Genomic DNA, 10,484 nt, shown 5'->3' on the forward strand with positions numbered 1-10,484 from the left:
GTTCTAGAGAATATCTTGTACTATTGAGATTTTTTTGAAAAAATCAATGACGGTTGATCTAGAAAAAAAATTAATCTGGTCTTTCATAATATATGAGACCGAAAAAAATCGGTACATAAAGTGAGACCGGGGAAAAAATAGGTTCACGGTCTGAGCCTGCGGCCTGACCCGAAATATCGGTCCAAATTGGTCTAGAAAAAATCATTTAAGACTGAACCAGAAACAAATTTGGTGCTGGAACGAGTTTCAACAATAGTATTTAATAAGATGTCCAGGGATTACCGTTACTAGGATTGATGTCCGCATTTGCTTCAAAGTTATCCAGCTCGAAGGACCAATTGTTAGAGCCCTTTCGACTGCTCCACTTTCCTTCTTTCTTGTTTGGGCAGAACGTTGATTAGTAAATAATATGCGGACTGTAATATTTTCTTTATTAATATATATTCCATTGTAAGCAAATTCAATATTGATAAATAAACTCGCTAAGATGGTGTGTGTGTGTGGGGGTAGATCTCCTTTACACGTTCCCACACCGTGGAACCTAGGAGGCTGAAATTTTGCATGGGCCCCTCTTTTGAGCTTGCACGGGCTAATACAGGCAGTGTCTATTTTTTTTGGGTGGCGGTTCATATAATAGGGGCTTATGCTATGCCCAAAACACAAAAACCGTTTTTTGCAGCTCATGGAGACTAAATAGGGATTTGAGTTATTTATCAAAAAGAGATTGGCGTTTCAAACAACAACTATACGAATAACTACGTTTTCTAAATTCATTCCAAATCAAAAAAGTTAATGGGTAAAAGCGAAATCGGTGAAAATTGAAATTTCGTTTATTTCAGGTGCAAAAAATTAACTTCCAATTGAATATGGGATTAGTAAATAGTATAAAGTTTGTAGAAATTTGTCTGGAGATTGGCTTGCATATAAATTTGCCAAATAAAAAATTGATGTTTAACTGAAATATCTGTCATTTTCTGAATAATTTTTCATTTTTTCTCTCTTTTTCCTCCTATTTTTTTATAAAACGTCAACTTTCAATATTTTTCAAAGAAATACCACAAAACGATACATTTTGACAAATTTGAGGCTTTAATTGTTCAATGAAATATTTTCAATTTACGAAACGTTTTGCTACATAATTTTCGAAATATTTGCAAAAATCATATCGAGGGTTATTTTTTCGACAACATAATTCTTCATAACTTTTCTGTTTTTACAAGGACGATAAAAAATTTGGTAGATTTGTGTTTCTTTTACAATTCCAATAAATGTTATTAACTTTTTTTTTTGCAAAATATGCGCAAAAAAAGTTTTTTGCAATTTACTTTGCGAATTTCGATTTGGGATGGTATGTTATTTGAAGTTTATAAAACATTAATGTTTTTTTATATTCATAATAATAATTCTAAGGTTACAAGAGGCAATAATAAGAGTAATTTTTTTTTCTCGGGGGAATTTGCCTTTGATGAGACGTTGTATATTACATTACTTAACCGGATTGATGTAGTCTGAAGAATCCTAGGGAAATAGAATTAGTGTTATCAGTACCTTTTTCGACAACAACGAAACATTCATATTATAATTATTGGGATATAGAAGTATTTTCCGAATATTTTTTCTAATTTTCTCAATTAATTTGACCATTTTCAATGTGATTTCGCTCTCCCTCCTTAGCCGGAGCAACGCCGGGTAATCCTTAGCTGCTATATATATATTCAAAACACTCACTCTTTTACGAGTGAACATACACCCCATGATGAGCAACTCTTCTTTTACTTTGAGCGGGTAATAATAATGACAAATTATTTGAGGGTCTGTGGAAATCTTTACCATTAGGATTCCTAACTTCAACACTTCTTACTAATCCTTCAGAACCAGGAATGTTGCAAACTATCTATCCTGGAGGCCAGTCCTTTTGCTCTTGGATGTCGTCGAACATAACTTCGAACATAACATAACGTCATCCCCAATTAAATTTCTTACAATGGTCTTCCATTTAAATTTTAATTGTAAATTAAATACATATTCCTTCATACAGCAATTTCTAAAATATTTTAGCAAAATAGTTAGTTTTTTTCCAGTGTGATAATGGTGAAAAATTATTTTCAATTATCCGATCTGGCAGATCAGAGATGTTAAATTCTGATATCAGCATTGAGGGTGCAACATCTTCCACATTAGAAGAAAGTACTGAAATAGGTCTACTATTTATCACAGATTCGACATTGATTAAAGCAGTCGATAATTGTGGATCGCATCGATGAGAAGATGAACTTGTTTCGAACTATCTTGATGGTGAGGAATTGAGATCTGAAGATTACTTCAACGCAGATTATAGATGTATAATTTTCTTTTTACTGTATAATTGCCAACAAGGAATGCCACAAGAATGCTCATGATGGAATTGTACTGATTAAACAGGAACTCCGCTGTTAAGTTTTATACCGGGATGAGGGCAACAACGTCCCTCTATTTTCCCGAGGCTGACTTGATTATGAAGGTGAGGACAGTCTTAGAGTTTGGATATTTGTAGCTCCCAAACGTTGTCGAATGCCTCTTTTTCTGTCTGACCTTGGAGTGCAGAAAAACTGTAATGTTGATGGCTTCATCGTTGGTGTTAATTTTATTATTTGAATTGTTGCAGTGTGTTAATAAGATCTTATTTAGGATGTTGTTACAGATAAATATGAAGGAGAGGTATTCTTCCACTGGAATCTTTAGCTCTTTCGTATCTGAATGTATGATTTTGAAAAGCTCAAGTTATGGAGTTTTAAGAAACAAGAGCCATTTGGGAAATGATTCCGAAGATATTTTATCTTAGAGATCTTGTGCTGACAGAACAGTGTCTTCCATAAACATTGTATACTTCAGAGTGTTTTATCTTTCATTCTCTAAATGCACTCTTTCGGTGTTAGTTGATGCCTGTGTTGGTCTTAGAGATAGGTTGCCAGATTCAGCCACTTTGATGGGATGTCATAATTTTTCAGTTGCCTGTGGATACATAAATATAATTTCAACAGATAGCTACGTAACAATCCTCTCAGTATGTAGGTAAACCAAATGTACGATTAATAATTTTTGTGTTGATGCTTTTTTTTTGTCACAAATAAAAGTTTATTATAAAAACCTTTGTAAATTAAACCCTTATCAACCCTTTTGTGAATAAACTAACCAACTCCTAACTAAATTGCGTAAAGTAAAGATCGCTTAATACATGCACCAACTACATAATAACTTTAAAATTACTTTACTTCCAAAGAAATTAGTATCCTGCGTAATATCCAATGCTTCAATAGAATGCTTATAAGTGGTCATTTGAATTGTGGGAATAAGTGTTTATTTGAATTGCAGCAATCCAAGACGAATTAACTGGATAATACAATGTTCCCTTCACCTCTTATTTTTAATAGTAAATAGAGCTAGAAGAAAGCTAAAATGGTTGCTAAGCAGGTAAAATGGAGAGGAAGATAGATATATTTATTTTTGTATATATAAGATTTATTTATTCTTTCAAATTTCAAAAAAACATAAACTACATTATTTATTTACTGGGGGCTCGTAATTTCACCTTAAAATATTTTAACTTGGGACATTTCGTCCTAAAACCCTTTTCTGTCAATGATATTTCCTCTAAATTTATATAAATGAGGTTTATATGTCGTTATTGTTTATTTTTTGGTTCAAATTAATGTTCTATTTGAATTTAATCAAAAAATATAATAATTATTAATATGAATTGTCTTTAATTTTTGTTTTCTTTTGGAATAATGATGAAATTGTGCTCTTGCCTCATATTATGCTTGTTCGTTCATCCATGAGTATTTTCCCATATGAATAATACATCATGTCGAACGATAATTGATGACAGAGAAGTGATTTGTACTTCTTCTATGCGAATCGTTACAGTATATTTTTGTTTTTCTTAAGATACTAATTTTATTAGATATTTTTTCTCTAGTTTGAACTCATTACATTGTGAGATTTTGACAGTATGTTTGTATTCAAATTTTGGGCAATAACACATTATTATTTATTTATATTTTTAGGGGACTTGAGACAAAATAAGTTTAAATCAAAATGTCCGAAGGTGTAATAGTTTATTGCAAGATATCCTGTGGCAAAACAGTGTAACATCCAACTAAATGACATTATAAATAATTATTATAAAAAACAACTAAATTCAGTTAATGCTCGGATTGTTATATACTTGATAGGAAAAAGTGTTTAATTCACACATTTCCCCTTCTCAATCTAGATAATAACAAACAAATCATTCATGAGCGGTCTCAATCGCAGATTCTTGATAAAGTACGTCATCTGGGGTATCTCAAAAGCAACATCTACCTTTGAATAAAATTTTCTCGTAGCCAAAGAACGTCCTGAAGCTAACAAATATGTTTCACCTACTTGGTTTATAGCTTAGAGGTCATGTACGAGGGTTGTTTAAAAAGTCCCTACAATGTACGAGAGATAGTACTACTGGCGCGTATTGAGGTTAGTTTTTGTTAGTAGCATCTCTTGTAATAAGACACAACAACTTTTAGCCATATCCGTCATTTTGTTTGTTTGTAGCTCGGTACAACTATATTTCCACTTATCCTTTTATTAAAGCATTAGTTTTAATTTTGTAGCTTATTAGATACAATATTCTTCAATATTATTATCCTAAAATCCTTAGGCAATGGTGTTCTTATTTATCTAAATTTATATAGCATAACTTGTACTTTTGCAGCTATGAAATTTATTTCCACTTGATATGGGACGGTATAAAAATAACAAAAAAAATTATGCTCAAGACTGAACTTAAAATTAAAAAGAAACAAACTCAATAACTTGGTTAATTATACAAATTACACTGTCTAACATGCTCTATTTAATAGAGCTTGATTCCAAATATGGTCCTATTTTTTCTCTCATAGCCTCGTGGGCTTTAGAAAATGCCAAAGTAGTTTTAAGCCCTCGGTGTTGATGATAGGGATACATTATGTAAATATATTTTAAAGGCGAATATTAAAAAATTCTAAAACTATTTTTAAAATCTCTGCATCATACTTTTAACTCGAGTTATCTTTGTTTAAAGTGGAAAATAGATGCTTTTTATTCTGAGGCTCATAGCTTCAAGACCAATAGATTCAAAATGTTTTAAAGTATTGCTTTTGATAGCTGAAAGTATGATCTTTAATTTTTTTTTAAAAGAGCCTCTCCAAAAACACTCAATATCATTGTCAATTTAAGATTAGGTCACGACAATATTTCAAGGATAAAACTCATTTTTGAATTGATCTCATATTAAAAGTCCATAAGTATTCGTAGGCCCCAACGACAAGAGATAGAAACAATGAGAGAGAAGAAGAAATGAGATAGAAACAAAGAGAGATAATATGAAAATGGATTTGCTCCGGGGACTCCCTTGTATGTCCGTTTTTTGGAATCCCTTACTCACTAAGGATATGCAACGAGTTCTCTTGTGTTCATTAAGCTAGAAATAATTTATTTATATAGTTTGAGACATGAGGCTTAATGTTATAACAAATTGTATAATATATCATTTCTTCTTCTCTTGCTTTGTTTTTATCTATTGAAATTGGATTTCTAGTTCTGTGAGTATATCGAGTTGGAACCCTATTTCCATTAATTTTGCAATCACAACTGCTGAGGTGTGAGCTGGTGCATTGTCGTGATGGAAATTGACTTTTTAGTAGGCCAATCATGGGTATTTTTTTTATAGCTCAGTTTTCAAACAGTCCAATAACGATGAATAATAAGCACCTGTAATAGTTTTACCCTCTTTTAGATAATTGATCAGGATTATTACTTACAAATCCAAAAGATAGTTCGTTCAATCGTTCCGACCAATTTCTCGATTAAACGAATGCCAAACAGAAAGAAATACACCAATCTGGCTGTGTTCTTCCAGGAAATGTTACTAACTAAACATAATTTCGATGCACGCTAGTAGTAACATCTCTTGAACTTTGCACATACTTTTCAAACGACCCTCATATATAATTATCACGGACGTAGAAAATTAAGTAAAAATGAACATAACCTTTCTTCCTTTCAAAAATTTTCATTACTCTATCACACAAACTTACCTCTAAAAATAAAATGAAGAAACGCCTGAAATCATCTGGTAGCAAGTGTTTTTTGAAAAAACTACAAATCTAATTTTTAGAAGTCGTATATATAAAAAAAATCATTAGATATTTTTTTATAGATCTATTCTAGGACAGTCTGTCAGTTAATTATTAAATTATTGAATAAAAATTTCCAAAAATTAATATCTGCTCACTAAAAATAATTTTTTTGGAAAAAAATTTCAAAAATGAAATTGCATATATAAAATTTTTGGAATTTTTTTTCAAATATTAAATGTTTGCTAAGAAAATTCATAGCTATTCAATGGAAATTAAATTATTTTTGGTTATTTCGGGTGTAGGTTTCAGCCCGTCCGGCCCACCCCCTGCAGACGCCTGTGTAATTGTAATATATTAATTAGTTCCACAAAAAAAATCTGAAGAGCCTTTTGGGAGCCGAGCCGAAAGAGCTCCTTCCCTATAAAGAGCCGGAATTCTCATCACTGGTATATAGAGATTTGTTCAGTAAAAGTCAAAGGGATATTAAATACGATCATCCTTATTGAAATTTCTCAAGTCTCTAAAAAAACCATTTAACATCTTCTTTTTTCTATCATATTAATATTTGTTTTAAATGGTTATCGATTATGGTTAAGTAAATTTGTGGTTCTTAGGAAGTACTTATGACTATCATTAAATGAAGAAAAACAAGTCATCTGTTTCGTCTTCATTTTTTGTAACATCTACATGGATGTACAACTTTGGATTTCATTTTTGAAAATATAATTGATATGTATGACTATTTCAATTAAGTCCATGGATTACAAAACAGACCGTATGTATACAAGAAGTTATAAATGCTGGTCTTGTAAACATAGGAAAAACTTAATGCAGGACCAAGTTAGTGCTCTCAAAATACTAATATCTTTTGTACAAAATAGGTATCAGTATTTCTTTACATTTAAAAAAAAAATTATTGTAAATAGATTGTATTAGCGGGTAAGCTGAAAACTTACTGATTCAATAATTAATGGAGGTTGAGTGATTGAAATAAATTCATATATCAAAGCATTAACAATTTGTTACAAAAAAAAACACATGTGGAGAAAATTACATTTGAAAATGATCGACGAATTTCCATTTGCTCACTCCAATCAGTTGAACGTCTCCAGGACCAACTTCTACGCCGTTAGCAAGTTTGAAAGGTTGGAAAGGAAGAAGCACTCCGTCAAAAAGGCCAAACTATACCTGGAGGAGTTAAGAAAACAGAATGAGTGTTGTGAGCTCTTTTGAACTTTTTTGAGACTTTTCGCAGCCCTAATGCTAACCCCCTCGAAACAACCTTTTGGTTGCATGTCAAGGGGAAGGTCTTCAGCGTACATTATCCAAACACCCATGCCCTAAAAGCCACTGTCAGCCAGCATTGGGATGCCATAATAGAGGACTATATCTGCAACGGGTGGCATGCCTTTCACCACCGCCTGGGAGCCATCATTGCCACTAAGGGCGTCTACATTAATGAGTCAGAGAGCTTAGACACACATATATTTATTGTAATAATTTTGTTGAATTTCATTGTTAATTAATAACTTATATTTTGTTGAAATTTAAAATTCAAAGTGTTCAGATTTCAAAGAACCACCTGGTACATTCATATCTCTGTCTCCTTTCTTCTACCTTCATTCTTTGTTTATATTCTCTTGTATTCAGCCTACAATACGGGCACCCTCTGCTAATGTATATATTAATTAAGCCTGTTATTATAAGTAGCCATCTGTGTTGATATTTTTTGGAGGCTAAGCTCCGCCTCCTAAAAAAATGATGAAAGTTAGAAACACCCCTGTCTTAAATTAAAACTTGTCCAAAGGCTGAAAGACAATAACTTTGAGAAGCAGCTCCTGTTAATATCAAATAAAGAGCTAGTAGATAAATAACTTATCCATATATTTTATTATTCGCCGACAGACTATGTATATTTTAGTTTTTTTCTACATATATTTTATTTTTTTATTATAGTAAAATATTGTAAATAAATACATTTGAAAAAAGTGTATAAACCGTTCAATTTAAGTTTAAAAGGTATATAATATATATATAGTTTTAGTTATAGGTTTAAAAAATTTGTAGATTTGAATATGATTGCAAATGAATGGATAAAATTGCTAAACGCAAATTGCCTTGATCGTTATATTGCTTCATTGCAATGAAGTTCTGATTGAAATTTTTTCCCTGATCGCTCACAAGACTGATAATATCATTGTTTATTTTTACAAGCAAAATGTAATCCAAAGCCTTTCATATTCAAGAGGTATAGAGTTATTTCTCTCGAAGCTGTACATAGTTGTATGAATGGCACAATATAATGTTTCATTGGATAAGCTTTTTGATTTAATTTTCATATCTTTCCACTTCTTCAACCATACCTCAAATCTTCCATGAACTTTATATTCTCACTATTCATTGATTTCAAGAATGAATCAGTGTCTTTCCACTCATGATATTTATTTGAAAATAAAACAACAAGGCTTCAATTGTTGATTTATGAAAGAGAGAGTCAACAATCTATACGTGCACCTCTATTGATCTTGGGTTTAAAACCTTTTCGATTCAACTTTTACGCACATTCAAGATCTTTTCCAAAATTCAAGGGTGCACACAGAACATGTCTTCAATTTGTTTCATCCTTGGTTTTACCAGATTGCTTTCAAAGTTTGAACATTCAAATTCCTTCCAAAATGGAAATACACTTGACTTCCCTCCTTATTGGGATTTGGCACTGACAATTTCATCTCTCCACGACATAATTCGTGAAGGAAATTTTTTCTATTGCTACTGTGTCTATCCATTGGTGAGGGTAAATACAATATATTGTTATTAGCTAACTGTTTATTGAGAGCAGTTGAAGTTATATGCTATGATGATATAGCTACATTAATAAGGAAAGGAGACTATCTTCTGGCTGATATATTTTTCAAGTAAAGTTGAATCCGTTCTGATAATAGATCCATCCTATTTCTTACTTTCCATTTATTTCTTTGCTTCATTCAGGAATTGAACTGATAAGTATATTTTGTCCATTGGATTTTCTTCGTCTGCTGAGTTTTTCAGGACCAAAATAATGGAAAGAACACTATTTTATTTGTAATTCTATAACCATTGACGCTTATTGAAAAAAACAAAAACAAAGAAAAACATGACCTCCTTCATTTCTAAACAAGACCTTACTTCGAGAGATCCAACTTCAGTCTTGCTCAGCAAGATGAAATTTTAGCTACTAATATTATTAATAGATGAAACACCAGCAAGCAGTTGATTTTCCAATATTCACTTCTGGATATCAATGAGAGAGTTGACCTTGTATAGTTGATATTTATTCTCCATTGCCTCACTCATAGACTCTTCCGTATCTTTCTTTATATTTTCTTGTCTTTGTCTAAGAAAAATTGACATTGATTCTCTATTGCCTAATGAAATCATAAGATCTTCTGTATATCTCTCTTTATTAGAAGAAGATACTAACCTACTATGAGTGATCCTCCTTGATAAATTAGCTAGAAGGTTGTAAAATTGGGATGGCACGACGTCCTTTTTCAAACAATGGCAGGTCAGACATTTTGACTTCCTCTTTTTGTATTTTTTTGCATCCTCGCTATTGCTCTTGAAGTCACTTGAAAGGAAAAAGACTACTAACTCTAGTTATCACGATGTATTGCTCGGATCCATTTTATGCGGATATTCAGAGATTTCATAAATGCATGAAAGCTGACATTGTTAATCTCGTGACCATTGTACTCACTATTGCATTCTTCTGCTACACATTTATTAACCATCTGTAAAAAAATTAAGCAATTATTTAAATTTCAAAGATTGAATTAAAAATAAATTTTTATTAAGACTTCCTGGACTTCACTACTATAAATAGGACTGACTATAACTGGACTATTATGCCAAGTTCCTTAACGACAATAATGGATTGGAAATATTTATCGATCAATTTGCAGGGCTTCCGAAGGGTAGATACGAGTAATTTGTTTATATAATTAGAGGATAATTCGTCTAAGAATACAAATCTAATTCAGGCTCAAATTTGAGAAAAATTAGTCTAGCCTGTGTTTGTATTGACGGGCCGCCACATATTTAAGTATTATTGAAACATATGTTTAACCACTTATTGTTTTTAATTCTCATGATGTTTTCTACTTGACAGTTTATAGGTACTTTAAAAAAAAAAATGTAGTTTCAAGTGTGAAAATAAGGTATGTATGTATATTAAGAATAAAACAACATTTAACAATTAATTAGCTTTAGCATAATTACTAATATATGTACATAATTGGGCTATAAAATATCATATTTTGGAGTAATTTTTTAATTACCCATAACTCAAGAACTGCTGATTCGGACATT

At 31.5% G+C, this 10,484-nt stretch overlaps 1 long non-coding RNA gene across 1 annotated transcript; it reads right to left on the minus strand.

Moving 5' to 3' along the window:
• Nucleotides 1-8,008: 8,008 nt before the first annotated feature.
• LOC139906502 (uncharacterized) lies at nt 8,009-9,907 on the minus strand. Its single transcript, XR_011782062.1, has 2 exons — nt 9,598-9,907; nt 8,009-9,541 (listed from the first exon to the last, which is right to left on the minus strand). It is a non-coding gene; the product is annotated as an uncharacterized lncRNA (long non-coding RNA).
• Nucleotides 9,908-10,484: the final 577 nt, after the last annotated feature.

This window comes from Lepeophtheirus salmonis, chromosome 10 (assembly GCF_016086655.4).
Source record: "Lepeophtheirus salmonis chromosome 10, UVic_Lsal_1.4, whole genome shotgun sequence".
NCBI classification, from domain to species: domain Eukaryota; kingdom Metazoa; phylum Arthropoda; class Copepoda; order Siphonostomatoida; family Caligidae; genus Lepeophtheirus; species Lepeophtheirus salmonis.